Source organism: Pleurodeles waltl, chromosome 2_1, assembly GCF_031143425.1.
Source record: "Pleurodeles waltl isolate 20211129_DDA chromosome 2_1, aPleWal1.hap1.20221129, whole genome shotgun sequence".
Taxonomy (NCBI): domain Eukaryota; kingdom Metazoa; phylum Chordata; class Amphibia; order Caudata; family Salamandridae; genus Pleurodeles; species Pleurodeles waltl.
In genome coordinates, this window is record NC_090438.1 from 758464894 (window position 1) to 758481459 (window position 16566).

The 16566-nt window shown below is 44.5% G+C and overlaps 1 protein-coding gene across 4 annotated transcripts in view; it reads right to left on the reverse strand.

The window, feature by feature from the left end:
• The window catches only part of EXOC2 (exocyst complex component 2), a 1213422-nt gene that overhangs the window by 1155579 nt on the left and 41277 nt on the right, over positions 1-16566 (reverse strand). For 2 of the 4 annotated variants that reach the window (XM_069217791.1, XM_069217808.1), the window contains exon 2: positions 1556-1619. The exons of 1 other annotated variant lie outside the window; for it this stretch is intronic. The gene's annotated coding sequence lies outside the window, so the exon portion shown is untranslated. Of the gene's footprint in view, positions 1-1555; positions 1635-16566 lie in introns of all 4 variants that reach the window. One more of the 4 variants, XM_069217800.1, reaches the window with a different exon arrangement.

A 16566-nucleotide genomic window follows, 5' to 3' on the forward strand; every position in this document is an offset into this window, starting at 1 on the left:
CTCCTCAACCGCTCGCTCTTTTGCCCTGATGGAAATTGCTTCCCATCTGTCTCCTACACTTCCCATCATGCCACCCTGCCTTACTCCCTGTCCTTGACTGCTTCTGTCATTACTCCCCAATCGGTCTGTTTCATACCCCATCCATCCACAATAGCGCCCACCACCGTTTTCAGCTACTTTATCTCTCATCACCATATCTGTCCTTCGCTTTGTCTTTACAAATGAACCGGTCTATTCTTTCTTACTTTCCCTACTTGTTCTGCTGTATCCGAATTGCTTTCTCATTCCCATTACCCACTACCCCCACACCTCAATCCTTTGCTACCTGCCAACATTTACTTGCCTGGCCTCAAGCACAGGTTAGTGCTCAGTTTGAGATACATGTGTGCGCCTTGCCCGAATGTCTTCTAAAAAAACAACTGAAGAGCGGTTCTATATGTGGTAGTTTTTACGTGTGAGTGATAGGTAATACCCAATCAATATCAGTGTGACTTCTGGAAGATAAAGGAAATGCATTCAGGGCCTCGATAAAGACTATCACCATCATAATACAGCATTTGCATGTTTATTTAGAACACAGAAAACACGCAAAATCACGAGACTTGCAAACGCCAGTGCGATTCGATGCGTGGAACACAAAAAGCCCAACCCAATGTATTACCGTTGGAGGAATTGAGTGACCTGGTCTTGAATAGAAAAATGGGTAATGAGATAATTAATGAAACTTCTGACTGAATGACACATTTTGTATTATTTATAAGGATTGACGTCAGAAGATGGTAATGAATTAACAGAAGGGAGGGCGCTTTGAGCTTGAAAAACTGACTGAAAAGGAAGGTTTTTAATTACAGCTCGAAACGGGTCAGTTTGTATTTTTCACCGCTTGTATAAAGTGAGTTTGTAAACGCTCTGGAGTGCCCGTGTCGGAGGAGTTTTGATTATTTACCAAACACACACGTGTTCCTTACTTTACTTCAGACTATGCAAAATGACTGAATGGTCATGAACACTCCTATTATTCTTGAAATGTAGACGCCTATATTCCCAAAACGTTCAGTGTTTTGCAAACATATGTCAATGCGTTGTCTCGATGTAAATAAATACAGGTTACACGTGCACGTTCATATCTAATACAAACACCTTTTGTATCTGAGATTTTACTTCAATTTTCCCACTAAAGGGAGTTATGGGAGCTACATTTTAATGGCGCTTCATTAGACATCACTTCCTAAGTCGCCACTCCGCGTGACACTATCTCACAAGGCTTAAGATATTTAATTCCTCGTCATGAAGGGGTTTACTGAAAAACGTATTAATACCGTTTGCAACAACTGAACCTTTAGAATGAGGACGATTTTCTAGTCACACTTTCTAAAAACTGTACCTTTTCTCCGCCCACATCTGGTTTGAAAAGTTCAACAGTCATAACTATCGCCTCACTTCTGTTGGCATGTATCATATTTAAAAGGACGGTTATCACTCAATACTTTCAACCTGCCACACAGATGCTAATTTAAAGACATGATCACATTTAACGTAACGTTTTTTTACTTACCACTGTATTGTCTGCGTTTTTCTTCCAAGTAGAACATTAAACGCAGGTTTGGGTTCTGAATCACCTAAAACATAAAAATCTGATTTAATGAGAATCAAATCTCCTCAGTCCAAAGATGGCAATAAGAACATGGCTGTTCCGTGGTTTAGTTTCTCAAACCTATTATTCATACTTTGTAGAGCTTTTAGAATATATACAACTAGATAAAATCTGAACGAGGAGTCTCGACACAATGAAAACGCAGCATAGTCATATTTTCGTTTTTCATCTAGTTCTCTATATTAGCCAAAAATCGTAATCTGGTTTGTCTCCAACATTTTGGTTGTTCATAAGTTCAAGTTTCTCCAGTTTTACTTGGCAGGGAGCATGCTCCTGATGACTTGTGTCTCGTTTGGTAAGAACATTAGAAGGTAGCGACCGTCAAAAACAAAGGGTTGCCAAAAACCAAAGGGTTACCATTGTAAACGGCAAGGTAATCTAGGCTCACATTTATTACTTCCATCTTTTAATTTGATGGCAAGGAGGCTAACATTAGGCATAACTTCCTTTATAGCCAACTAAAGTAGCGATGCAATAACAGATTGTGGAACATTAAACATCCCAAGAAGTACTTAAAAAAAAAAAAAAAAAAACACACCAAGGCCATGAAGTAATCTTCACATTTTGTTACTGTTCACAAACAAAAAAAGCATTTGCAATGCAATGGGTCTCACATTTGCTTGACTCAGAGCTATTAGCGTGGAAAGTCCTAACTGGACTCTTATTGCCACATAAAATGAAAAGTTACCGTTTTACATAAGCGAGCTGACTGAAAGCGCCACGCAATGAGCGTGAAGGAGCACACAAAATGAAACATAAGTTCGCTCTCAGTCAAACGTATCGGAAAATGTGCAGCAAGATCATGCTTCATAGGAAATAAAAAGAAAAAGTAGTCCAGAAACCATGCTGAAAGCATGAAGCCTCGTATGTTTTAAGTAGTTGGCCGGTGTGCTCGAGAAGGGCTAAACACCGGAAAAGGCATGACGTATGCATGCTTTCACAAATAAAATAAAACGATTTTTAAAAGGCAAGCCCCACAAACCAACAAAACTGATGGGGGTGCGGTGGGTGTGGTTAAAAGGCCACAGAGAGGATACAGCAGGCTAGAGCCCTTGAGCACTGAACCCTACTACGGCTGTGCACTTCAGCGAGATCTTTAATAACTGTTTATCCTTATCCTGAAAGATACAATTGGGAATTGAATAATTTTAATAACGTAATAGCCAACATTTTCAATTTGAGATTCTTGTTGAAGAATGTTAAGATTGCAATTTTGCTCCCAAGGAAAATCAATTTTATAGGTGCGAATGCTGCTATGCTATTTTCAGGGGAGTCTATGTTCTGTGTGAGATGCAATCATTACCGGTGAGTAAGTACGCTCACAGACTAATTTTAATTTAAATTTCTTTGGTTATAATTTTGGGAGTGGCAAATAAACAGTATGCCCCATGGCAACACAGACTTTAAACTCCACATGAACGCAGAGCCTAGATAGATAGTGGGCATAAGAGATGCTGTCAGGAGCACGGACCACATACCAGAGCTTCTGTTGAGGGATGTCTGTTTGACCCCCTCATGTGACATCCCAGTCAGAGCTGTCTGTCTTTAGGGCTCCGTCATGCCTTGAAAGCAGCAGTCATTTTGGAAAGTTAGGCTGTTGTAATTGTATTTATAAAGCGATTACTTCCCCTGATGTGCAGTCAAAGCACGTTTCAGCGAGTAACACGCTACTCTGGAACCTACAGGATTGTGGGTGGATTAGTATAGGTAAATATGAGTTAATCTGAGTGGTGGGCATGCAAGTCTGTTAGTTGGATTGAATAGAATAATGGAGGGATAGAAGAGGGAAGAATCTAGAAAGTGTTAATTGGGAGATCATAGTAGCAAGATGAGGTTAGGCATGAGTCAAAGGAGAGATACATAAGGGAAGAATTTAGTAGGGTTGTTTGGGAGATCATAGTAGTAAACTGAGGGTTAGGATCAGCCAGCAGGGAAGAGTCTAAGAAGGTTTTTTTTGTTGAGATTATAGTAGTAGAATGAGGCTTGGGATGAGTCAGAGAATGGAGGTATAGCGTGAGAATGAGTAGTGCTTTGGATAGAGATTTATTTTTTTCTACAGTAGGAGGAAAGTAATAGGTATATAGATACATAATTCCATTTGTCCTGCAGCCAGGCCCTGCAGCCAATCCCTTATAATCACCCAACCTTTTGCCACACACTGCCTTCAGCCGTGCACAGTGGGATTGGCCACAGGGCCTGCAGCCAGTCGCTGCAGCCAACACCCCTAACCGCCCATCCGCACGCGGCGTCCAGCCATCCCGAGGGCCAGCCATCTAAAATGTTTTTGGGGGGTGGGGTCGAGGGAGGGGAAGGCACATGCCCCTCCCTCCCCTGGATGATTTCAGCCCCAGGGAGCCTATCTCCCAGCATATAATTTTTTTGGGGAAGGGGCCACATGACCCTCCTGCCCAGGCTGATCTTGGCCCCGGGGGACCCCATATCACAGGGCCCAGCCTTCAAATAAATTGAGGGGGGGCTAGTGGTGTTGGGAGGGGGGGGGCACATGGCATCCCTCCCCAGGCCGATCACGGCCTCAGGGGCACTCATCGTTAACTTGGATTCCATGGTAATTCCAATGTTTCTTACTTCCTTAGATACTTAATAAGGTGGTCCCAGATTGTCAGGTCAGACCCGGGGGGAGGGACATAATTTTTCCAATCACCACATTTCAGTATTTCTGTTTAGGAAGATTTCAATTTATGATGGCTCCATGTCATCCACTGATCAAGGGGTCTAAGGAAACGGATGATTTGAGTTTCCAATGTCTTTGGGGCTTTCCAGTTTAAGGAGGGTTTGTGTGTGATCTGCATAAGTATAGCATGTGAGCTGAAATTCATTGATCATTGCCGGTAATGACTTAATGTAGATGTGGAAAAGCATGGATGAGATAATTGAGCCTTGAGGGTTCCCTGCTTTTGTAAAGTATGGTTTGGATAAGGGGGGGGGGGGGGGGTAGAGTTTGTCTGAATTCTTAAGTAATGGGATGAGTTCCTTCCATGAATTTAAGTTTACGAAATTCAGTTGAAATTTTATAAAATTCTTTATTTGCACATATAGCATCTTGGATTCTGTCTGAATAGTCCCCTTTTTCTTTAGCTTTTTTGATTATTGATTTGTATATTCTGTAAAGTTACGTAGGTAAAGTTTGTCTTGATTGGGGTTTGTTTTGAGCCAGGTTTATTATAGCCTTCTGATTTTTATCTTATTTAGTTCAGTATTTCTACAAGGTGCTTGTTTTCTTTTGAACTGTTTTGTGGTTCTTAGTGGAATAAGGATATCGAAAGCCTCCTGTAGCCACTGAAAGTTTTTTAATGGAATTTGTGTCCACATCTGTGTTGGCTGTTAGAAACATAATGAAGTATTCAGAATTGAGTTTGTTCCATGGTTGATAGGTGGATGCATGCAAGGTGGTCTTGGTTGTGTTGATTTGTGGTATTTTATATTGGAAAGCTACCAAGTGGTTGTCTGACTGGACTGGAGTAATCATTTGAAAGGTAACTAGTTCTGGATTTGCAAAAATAAAATCTAGGATATGGCTACAGTTGGAAAGCCCACATACTTTTAGAGGTAGCCATTTTTAGAGATTAGAAAGTTACCCAATCCGACGTAAAGACGTTCCGAGTTCATTAGGAGTCTCTAAGGTGGTAATATTATTTTAGATCACGGGTGAAATCTGGGATAATTGTTTAGTGTGGTTATTTTCAGAGACACAATTTGCTTACACAGAAATCAGTGTTATTAAGGTTATGGAGTTGAAATTGGGGTGGATATTCCCTCAGAAGAAAACAAAGTGCAGGGTAAAAGGAAGTATGTACTATGAGGGATAGAGAAGAGTAGGGAGCATAGTTTACTCCGCCAACATGGCAGTCGCACCGATTATCTGTCCATTTCCTTGATTTGACCCGGCAATTGGAACCTGATGCACTACCCGTTGCATCCCTTTCATCACTCGACAAAGCTAGGCTGTGCAGAGTACTGCTGTGACCCTGGTGAGGATGGCTGACAAATTGAAGCCCATCGTAGCCGCCCATTCTGGCGACCTGAAAGAAATACTATGGTTGCTGGCCAGGATGCTATGAGTAAAATTACTGCTGCGTTGCCTATAAGCTGATTGTATGGAGCCCTAGATCCCCCCACCTGAATCCTGATATTGCGGTCTGCTTTGGGCCTGACAGATACTGTGAGAGAGGGACGCCGCTGGCAATACGACAGTGAGCCAGAGGTAAGGCCTGCTTTTTTTGGCATGCACACACATAGCGCCACTGTTGCGGCTACCGTGCTTTGCGGATCTCCCCTGCCACTCGTCCTGCTTTACCTGGGCCCCACCTAGTGACCTGCAACTCACAGTACCTTGTGCTGGTGCATTCCTTACGGAGCTGTGATACCAAAGCCTACTCCTACATTGCGGGTGGAGCCGAAAGGCCTCCGCAGGTCTCAATTGCCTTCCTGGGACTCCCTTACTTACCACACATTGACTGGCATACCGCTGATGCTCAGTGCATTTTTCCAAAACCCGCTATTACCTTTTCTCAGCGGACAATAACCATTGCCACAACCTCAAAAAACAAAATAAAAAGGAGAAGATAAATATCAGGCGCCTGCAAGACTCTTCACCTGGGAGAGTCAATTGCTGTATAAAGCCATTCAGGGAAAGAGTGTAACAAATGTAATGCTTGCCTTAACTTCCATGTGTACTCTCCTCATGGTACTTCAGCACCCACCTTGACAATTTTCTTTAACAGGGCTCACACTGGCCTATTAGTTGTGGGGCCCCACGGCATCTGTGCTGTTTTTCGCCCTGCTCCCACTGGGGCAATACAATGTATGTGAGCCGCTAGTTGTTGCACCTGGCTGCTCATGATGCAAAGACCCCAAGATCCAATTGGCACCAGCAAACAGGCCAGTTGGCAATAGAGTGGCCATTATCGTGACAGACTAACTTATGAGAAACCTGGAAACTCAAAGACGTCACTGTGGATAACGTTAGTGTCATGTTCTTTCCAGGCTATACTGTCAAGGTACAATGTAAGAGAAACTAATTTTTAGCAGTTAAATTCTGCCTCTGTGACCTGGATCCTCAATACGAACTTCTATTTCCTTCCGCCTCAGAGTGATCGTTTAAGGATCAACCAGATTCTTTGAATCTCTGGAAGATACCTAGGATTGGCTGAAGTCAACTGGTCTGGCATCCACAGGGAGATCCCAAACAGGTGCATCGAAAACGCATTAGCCCATCAGGGGCCGTTGAGGGAAGAGCCCACATCTACAGACACATGTTCCTAAATCTGGAGTCACTCCTGACTTGGAACAAGTAATACTTGAAAGACGTTGTGCCTTGCAGATAGCTGCTGACACGCAGGCGACTCCCGTACAACTCTAATATAGAGGACGACTCCATCAAATCTCTCAGTGATAATGGATCTAATGCTACATGCCCCCTGCTCCCCCCATCTGCCCCCCCCAGAGTGACACCACAACTCTTCCTGATGTTACTCCTCAAACTGCAGGTGACAATATTTGATCGACTACTTACACGTTTCTTTATCTTCCATGTATCAAACCCGTAATACCTATTGCGTACTACTGCCTTACACTAATGCCCATCGACTATATGCCTTACTTGGTATGCCTCCTAATGCCAGTTTTTCTTCACTAGCGCACTGGTCACCTGCCACTGCCGGCACTCACATACAACTATGCATCATGGGGTAGGCTATGCTTAGGGTAATACACACCTCCTTTGCCTAACTGCCACAGTCAGCTAAAATTGCTGCATTGTTCTCCATTGTTTGCTTGTATGGGCAGACCCATGTTGGTTGTCTGTTCTAATGGCATTTCCGATTCCTACTTGTTTTTGTTATTAGGCTTTTTTCACTCACACCATGTTGCCTGCCCCTCCCTACATCTGAGACATACTAATATACTTACACTCATGCCCCGCGCCAAATGTGGCGATTGCCTATTCTCTTCTTCTCCACTGCTATTTTGACGCACAGGTTACCACTTGGAATATATGAGGAATGCATGCACACTCCCTCCCGATGCTATGCTGTTTACGCTTACCTTAAGCGCCGGTTAACCCACATTCCATTGCTAAAAAAGAGACATCTAACACTCGTAGATATGACCAAGTTGCACTGACTCTGGTCAGGTTTTTGCCACCAACTATTTCTCATATGCCAGAGGCGTGCTAATTTGGATGAGAACTGGGGTTCCTTTCACAACAGAGGAAGTGGTGGTGGTAGACCTACAGGGTCAGTATATATTCCTGAAGGGCCGCTTAGACAGCCATCACAGTCTTAGAGGCAACATATGCGCTCCTAATTCAAAGCAAGCTAAGTTTTCACAGAGCCTATCTGAAAACTTATCCTGCTGGAGCAGACTCCACTGGCTTTTAGGGGGCGATTTCAATTGTGCCTGACATAACACTAGATCACTCTTTCACCCCGTTGCCCTGCACAGCTGGCAGCACTAACGTCCACAACACGTGACTGGCTAGAACATTGGCACCTAATTGACATCTGGTGACCATGCAATGCAAACATTAGGGTGTATCCTTTTTGCCACCCCATCATCTCCATTTACAGATTGATATCTGATCAGTACGTCTGACCTCTTACCAATCAATCACTGATTATTTAGGCCACAACCACTCTGACCACAGTCCTCTACACATACAGATTGCATACGACACAGGCCTCTCCCCCATTCAGTAGTACTTACAGACAACAGCACGAAAGGACCATCTCCTTCACTCTTCTCTTAATACTGTCATAGGAGACGACTGAGTTTACACAGAATGGCCACCACCAAAATGGTACAGTGGAATGCTTTTAAAGTAATTATGAGGAGTCACAGCCTGGAGGGCAACTGGTGCATGCACAAACAACTTGATAAGGACATTTACCACACTGAGTGCCAACCTGCAGAATATGAGACCCAGGCAGTACATGACTCATCCCATGCCCATCACCTGGCAGACGCCCAACGTGAAGGCCTCCTTACTGAAGTAGCTATGATGCCATAACAATGTGGTACATTCCGCTAGGACTCACAGATCAGCTGACCACTCTGGCTCTTTCACACCATGGATAATTTGCCAAGACCAAACTCGTCACCCCATCATGATACTACGCTCGGTTAATACGCTGCTATACATTCAATTCGCCATTCATGATCAACTGACACAGCAATGTACTGTATTGTATCGATCCACCTCACCTGCCACCCCGGAAGACTTCTTCTTTCTTTCACCTTACTCCTGATCAATCGACCAAGCTTCATGACCCAATAACGCTGTTGGAAATACAGGAGGCCATTAGGGCCCTAGCCACCAATAAAACACCAGGGCCTGAAGGCTCACCTGCGGAATTTAACAAAACCTATGCCCGCCCGCTCCCCCCACCCCTTTCCCCTCAGAGCTCCCAAACTACCAGTATTATACGATGAAGCCCTAAGGTACGCTTCCCTCACGGCCTCTTTACGCAAAACCCTACTTATTTCTCTGCCTAAACCATGCAGGGAACACACAGAATTTGACTCATACAGACCCCTGGCCCTATTGAACACTGATGATAAAATATTGGGTGAGATCCTCGCTGACCGACTTGCACCCTGGTCCCCTCTATAGTCCATCCAGACTCAAAATATCCTCAGCTCTTCTGACTTAAGAAAAGTTTGATGCAGCCACCAAGAAGGAAATATTGCATTGAACTCGAGTCTGGAAGTTCTTGAGATGCAAAAAACATCCAGAGTCAATTTTTCACCAAAAGGAGGTCTTGAAATTAAGTGGAGGTCCCTAATTCTTTAAAAACAAATAATGTATCTGTTGAAACAAAAGAAAAAAGAAAGTGTGTTTTATTTTGTGAGCAAGTTTGTGTCTGGAGTGTTAAAGTAATGAAAAACACATTCTGCCAAAACAGTGAGCAGACAATAGTAATTTCCTAATATGTCTTTCATACATATTGAGTGTGCAAATAACTCTGCTTCGGCTCTGCAGTCTGTGCACTCAACCCTTGGGGCCAGATGTATCATTTATTAAACTGAGATTCCCTAATTGAGATTTCCTGCGAATTGCAATTAGGAAATTGTTATTCAAATGCATTGAAACTCATGGAGTTTCATTTAGAGTTTCCTAATGGATCGCAAAGCAACCTACCTCATTAATATTCACGGGGTTGGTCGTAATTTGCGATCCATTAGGAAACGCTAATGCACAGGGATGGTGGCCTGCTGGGCTCAGCAGACCAACATGTCTGATTGCAAAGCATTTCTCTTCTGACCTGGAGGTGGCAGGCAGGGCTTTCCTTTCATGTCTCTTTGAGCATTTCAGCAGCCTGATCGTGAAGCAATCGGGCTGCAGAAATGCCCACTAGGCACCAGGGATTTTGTTTTCTTCTTTATTTCATTTTTATGCATAAGGGGAACGTGCCCTTTGGCAAGGGCCGCTCCCCAGGGTAGCAATTATTAGGTCTTTTCTGCCCCTCCTCCCCCCAACGGGGACATATCGGCCTATTTTAACTAGGTCGATCTGCCCAAAGGGGGGGCAGAACCCACTAGACACCAGTTTTTTTTTTTTACATGTGGGGAACGACCCCTTAGGCAAGGGTCACTCCTGTGGGGGGGGAGGGGGTGTTCAATTTAATTTTAGGCCACTTCGTCCCATCTTGGGGGCAGATCGGCCTATTTTAATTAGGGGGCAGAAATCACTTGGCACCAGGTTTTTTTTTTTTTTTTTTAACAGATGGGTAGAGACCCCTTAGGCAAGGGCGCTCCCCTGGGGGCATATTTATTTTAGACCATTTCTGCCCCCCAAGGGGGGCAGAAACCACATAGGCACCAGGGACAGGGAATGGGGTGTGTGTGTTTTGTTTGAGGGGGCAGCCCCTTGGGCAAGGGTCGTTCCCCATGGGCAGATCGGCCTGTTTTTTGTAAGGCTCATCAGCCCCCCACACCCCAAATAAATGGGGACACAGATGTTCTGCCCACCAGCGGGCAGATTGGGCAATTACACCCGATCCACTCCCCAATGGGGTAGAGAGCCTACTAAATGCCATGGAGTTAAAAAAAAAAAAAAAAAAAAAAAAAAAAAAAAAAAAAAAAAGGGGGTGTGGTGGCTACTAAACAGTTTGGCCATGGTTATGCCCCCACCCCAACTGAAGGGGTAACAGTTTTTCAGTTCTCCCCCGCACACTAAAACATCTTATCCCACGGCAAGCAAGAGGACATTTTATTATTTTGGGTTCTGGTTTTATATTTGGGCCATGAGAGCTTGTCTAACTCTCAAAATCGTCCCACTTGGGATGGTTAGGGCTGCACTTTTTGGACTTTGGGACATTGGCATCTAGAAAAATCTAAGAGACCTAGACACATCTGAAAACTAAACATCTGGGCGTGTCCAGGGTGGTGTGCTTCACATGCACCCTGCACCATTTTCTTAACCACAATGCCCTGCAAACCTCCAACTTTGCTTGAAATCACACATTTTTGTGATGGAATCTGCAGGAATCCACAACATTTCTACCACCCAGCATTGTTGCATCTATACCAATAAAAATTCTGCCCCACTTGTCAACCTAAATTTTTTTTCTTTATTTTATTCTTCAAAATGTCCTTTTGGACCGACTTTGGTTCCCCCTCATTTTCAACTTGTTTTTGGCTCCTCCCCGTCACAGGCACCCAGCCCACCTACACAAGTGAGGCATTATTTTTACTGGGAGACTGAGGAGAACGCTGGGTGGTAGGAAATTTCTGTTGGTGCGGTGATCCCACACAGAAATGTGGGAAAATGTTTGTTTTTTTAGCTAAATATGAGGTTTGCTGACGATTCTGGGTAAGAAAAACACTGAGGGATCCACCCAAGTCACACCTCCCTGGACTCCCTCGGGTGTCTAGTTTTCAGAAATGTTTGGGTTTGGTGGGTTTTCCTAGATGGCTGCTGAGCCCAGGACCAAAAACGCAGGTGCCCCCACCCCCTGCAAAAACAGGTACTTTTATATTTGATCATTTTGATGTGTCCATGTAGTGTTTTAGGACATTTCCTGTAGCAGGCACTAGGCCTTCCCACACAAGTGAGGTACCATTTTTATTGGGAGACCTGGGGGAATGCTGGGTAGAAGGACATTTGTGGCTCCCCTCAGATTCCAGAACTTTGCAGCACCGAAATGTGAGAAAAAAGTGTTTTTTTTGGCCAAAGTTTGAGGTTTGCAAAGGATTCTGGGTAACAGAACCTGGTGAGAGCACCACAAGTTACCCCATCCTGGGGTCACCTAGGTGTCTAGGTTTCAGAAATGTCCAGGTTTGCTAGGTTTTCCTAGCTGCTGGGTGAGCTAGAAGCCAAAATCCACAGCTAGGCACTTCGCAGAAAAACAGGTCAGCTTTCTTGGGGAAAATGTAATGTGTCCACATTGCGTTTTGGGGCATTTCCTGTCATGGGCACTAGGCCTACCCACACAATTAAGGAACTATTTGTATCGGACGACCTGGGGGAATGCTGGGTGGAAGGAAATTTGTGGCTCCTCTCAGATTCCAGAATTTGCCATCACCAAAATGTGAGGAAAAAAGTGTTTTTTGCCAAATTTTGAGATTTGCAAAGGATTCTGGGTAACAGAGCCTGGTGAGAGCCCCACAAGTCACCCCATCCTGGATTCCTCTAGTTTTAAAAAATGCACAGGTTTGGTAGGTTTCCCTAGGTGCCGGATGAGCTAGAGGCGAAAATGCACAGCTAGTCACTTTCCAAAAAACACGTCAGATTTCAGTGTAAAAATGTGATGTGTCCATGTTGCGTTTCTTGTCGCGGGCATTAGGCCTACCCAAGCAAGTAAGGTACCATTTTTACCAGGAGACTTGGGGGGGGGGATACAGAATAGAAGAAAAAGTGTTATTGCCCCTTGTCTTTCCCTACATTTTTTCCTTCCAAATGCAAGACAGAGCGTAAAAAAATAAATAAAAAAAAAAAAAAAGACTTCTATTTGAGAAATAACTGTAATTCACATGCTAGTGTGGGAACCCTGGAATTCAAAGATGAGCAAATAACCACTGCTTCTCAACACCTTATCCTGTGCCCATTTTGGCAATACAAAGGTTTCCTTGATATAAAGAGTAATAAATGTGTATTTCAGCAAATGAATTGCTGTATACCCAGTTTACAATGAAAACTCATTGCAAGGCGCAGCTTCTTTATTGGCTCTGGATACCTAGGGGTCTTGATGAACCTACAAGCCCTATAAATCCCCGCAACCAGAAGAGTCCAGCAGACATAACAGTATATTCCTTTTGAAAATCTGACATTGCAGGAAAAAGTTACAGAGTAAAACGTGGAGAGAAATGGCTTTTTTTCACCTCAATTTCAATATTTATTTATTTTAGCTGCTATTTTCTGTAGGAAAACCTTGTAGGATCTACACAAATGACCCCTTGCTGAATTAAGAATTTTGTCCACTTTTCAGAAATGTTTAGCTGTCTAGAACCCAGCATTGGTTTCACACCCATGACTGTCACTAACTGGAAGGAGGCTGAAAGCAAAAAAAAATCCAAACAAAATTTTTTTTGTAAAAAAGGGGTATGTCCCAGTAAAATGCGGTTTTACGATTCAAGTCTGCCTGTTCCTGAAAGCTGGGGGCACCGCAAACATTTTGTTTATGCCATTTTCGGGAGGGGGGGCACACAAGCCTTCTTCTGCAGCCCTTCTCCCCCCTCCCATTTAAAAAAAATAAATAAATAAAAAATAAAAATTCTTGGTCTCCTTCAGGGGAAACCCACAAAATCTGGGAACCTCTAAATCCCTACGATATTGGGGAAAAAAAGGACACAAATTTGGCATGGGAAGCTTATGTGGACAAAAAGTTATGAGGGCCTAAGTGCAAACTGCCCCCAAATAGCCAAAAAAAGGCCTGGCACTTGAGGGGGGGGGTGTGGTGGGGGGGGGGGGGGAAGAAAGGCCTGGCAGCGAAGGGGGTAAAGAGCAAAAAGTGGTCTGTGTTTTCGCTCCCATTCACAAGTTCACCCGTTTGCAAACGTTGTAAAATGCAAATGTTGTGCGACCGCATTTCGGTCTCAAAACATTCCTGTATACTACGGAGATTCGGTATTAGGAAGGGACGCCCTTGACACCCCCTTAATGATACTGAATCAGTATGTCGTCGCAACTCCAATTTGGGATTCTATAACAGTTACCGAATCGCAAATTGGAATTCATACATACCAAAAAGCATTTTTGTTGTCGCAAATGGTCTGATCGACTTGGGTCGTTTGCGACCACAAAAATGGATGATACATATGGCCCTTGCTGACAACATGCCCTTTGGCTACATTCCAAGTACTGCCCTGCTGCACATTCATAGAAAGTCAACCTTAGGGGACAGCCATCCATTAGTCTAAATTATGCAATTTTTAAACCATTTTGCACAACCCTTTGAACAACAAATGTAGATAATAATTGCTGGAATTACCATACATACCCTTAATGAACATTATTCAACAGCAGTGGAAAGGTCACTTAATATTTGGTAGAAAGGCGAGTCACATCCAGAAATACTTGCAAGTGGATCATATGGATCCAAGAGCGGAAAATAACTGCTCATGATTTTGAGAGGATATCACAGTCCAACAGTGACAAGGGGAGAGTTTGTGATTGACACAGAGGATGAGTGGAACATAAGGGGTCTTCACAGAAAGGTTGAAGAAACAAATATAACGCTCAACTATGAGACACTCGGAGGTAATGTTTGTTGGACTCCTTAATTTAAATTCAAAGTGAAATGAGCGGTACCTCGCTCAGCAAGTAGCAGAATACATGGAATACTGAACATGAAGACCTATTCCTAAAGAAGGGAGAAACCGGTTAGGTTCTGAGAGCCCCAAGATTTTACTTCAGATTAAGGTAGTGGTGACACTAGAGCCTGATAATAAATGCAGACTTCTATTGTTAAAGGGGAGAACAGGGCCACACATAGGATAAGACAGGGGCTTTAACAAATGTCAGGACTAGATTAGGGCCTAAATAAATTTGAGTCCTTAAAAGCAGTTGATTTATCTTTGATGAGAGGATGAACGCAATTGAGCATCTGCAACCACAAGTACAGCATGCTTATAGAAAGAACTATGGCCCTCATAACATTGGCGGTAAGAACAGCCTACTGCCGCGACGACAGCCGCCAAAAGACCATCGCCGCGGCTACCAGCCGTCCGCCATATTATGACCACTGCCAGATTTTAGCCACAAGAAGGGCGGAAATCTGGCTGTGGCCATCCTCCCGGATGGCGGAAAGGCGGCGATGCTACCACCAGCAGCGCCACGCCAGTAGACTGCCGCCAGCCGTATTATGAGAAATACAGCCTGGCGGTGTTCTGCTGGCTGGTGCTGCTGGCTGAGCCCCGTCTCCTGCTGGAAGACCCCCTGGATCCAGGTAAGTCTCATCTCCGACAGGGAGGGGGCTGGTGGGGGCGGTGTGTGTATGGGGGGGTGCATATGTGTGTGTGTGTGTGTGAATGCAGGTGTGTGTGGAGGGTTGATCGCGTTTGTGCATGAATGGAAGTGTGAGTGCGTGTATGTCTGGAAATCGTAATGCGTGTATGTTTGGACGTGTGTGCGGATGCATGCGTGAATGAGTGTGTGTGTGTGTGTGCGGATGCATGCGTGAATGAGTGTGTGTGTGTGCGGATGCATGCGTGAATGAGTGTGTGTGTGTGTGTGTGTGTGCGGATGCATGCGTGAATGAGTGTGTGTGTGTGTGCGGATGCATGCGTGAATGAGTGTGTGTGCGTGCGTGTGTGTGTGTGTGCGGATGCATGCGTGAATGAGTGTGTGTGTGCGTGTGCGTGTGCGTGTGTGCGCGCGGATGCATGCGTGAATGTGTGCGTGTGCGTGAATGAGTGTGTGTGCGTGTGCGTGTGCAGGGGGCTTGGAGCGGTAGGGGGTGGGAAGGAATTCCCGGTCACGGATAGGGCCTACCGCCATGGTGTTAGGCGGGGTCATAATCCCACAAGTGGCACAATGGAGGCCGCCGGGCTGGAGATGTTATCTCCAGCCCTGCAGCTGCTACCGCCATGGAGGTCAGAGTGGCACATTGGCAGGTTGGCTTCAGCCAACCCACCAATGTCATAATGTGGTGTAAGTACCGCCAGCCTGTTAGCAGTACTACCGCCACATTATCGCCAACCGCCGGGGTCATAATGACCCCAGATATGTATGAAATTTATTGAAAGTTTTCAGAGCTGGCTACTAAAGAGGGTGATTCTGTGGCATAATTAAGTTGATGATTTCTTGAGGAATATATGTCAAAGGTCAAAGTATGATGGTTGTTGGGACTGAAAAGTTACTTGCATGATGACAGATGTGCACATCTCTGGGTGTCCCAGATGCAGCAATGTCTGGATTGTTGGTACAGATTTTTTCACATGGGTGAACACTGATCATTCACGAGAGTCATGCCTTTGGCTTGTCTTATGAGCTGCAGTCTTCCAAGACCAGGAGGGGCGCACAAAACATTACCTTGGTAGCGGTAAAGGGCTACTGCCCGTACCAAACGTTTAGTAGAACAGGTGCTGTGGTGGCAGTATACCATTTGTTTGTAACAGTAATCAGTAAAGACAACAGGCCTTTTTACCTGTATCACTAGAGTGACTCATGTAAAGCCCGCTGCACAGTATATAAGGTACCCTTGGCCCACATCAAGTTGGTAGGTTGCGCTGTGCAGCATGCCCGATTGCGTGTGTGTGCTGTAATGTATGTGGCAGGAAAGGGGAGCATTCCTAGCCTTACGAACACTGGTGTATTGTGTGACATGTCTCACCTTGTGTTTGTGTATAAAGGCTACTTTTTCTGTGAAGAAAAAAAAAAAAAAAAGTATCTGGCAGGGCATTCAATTATTGGGGGTTTCCGAGTGTGTTTGAGTGACGAGTCTTTGTACACT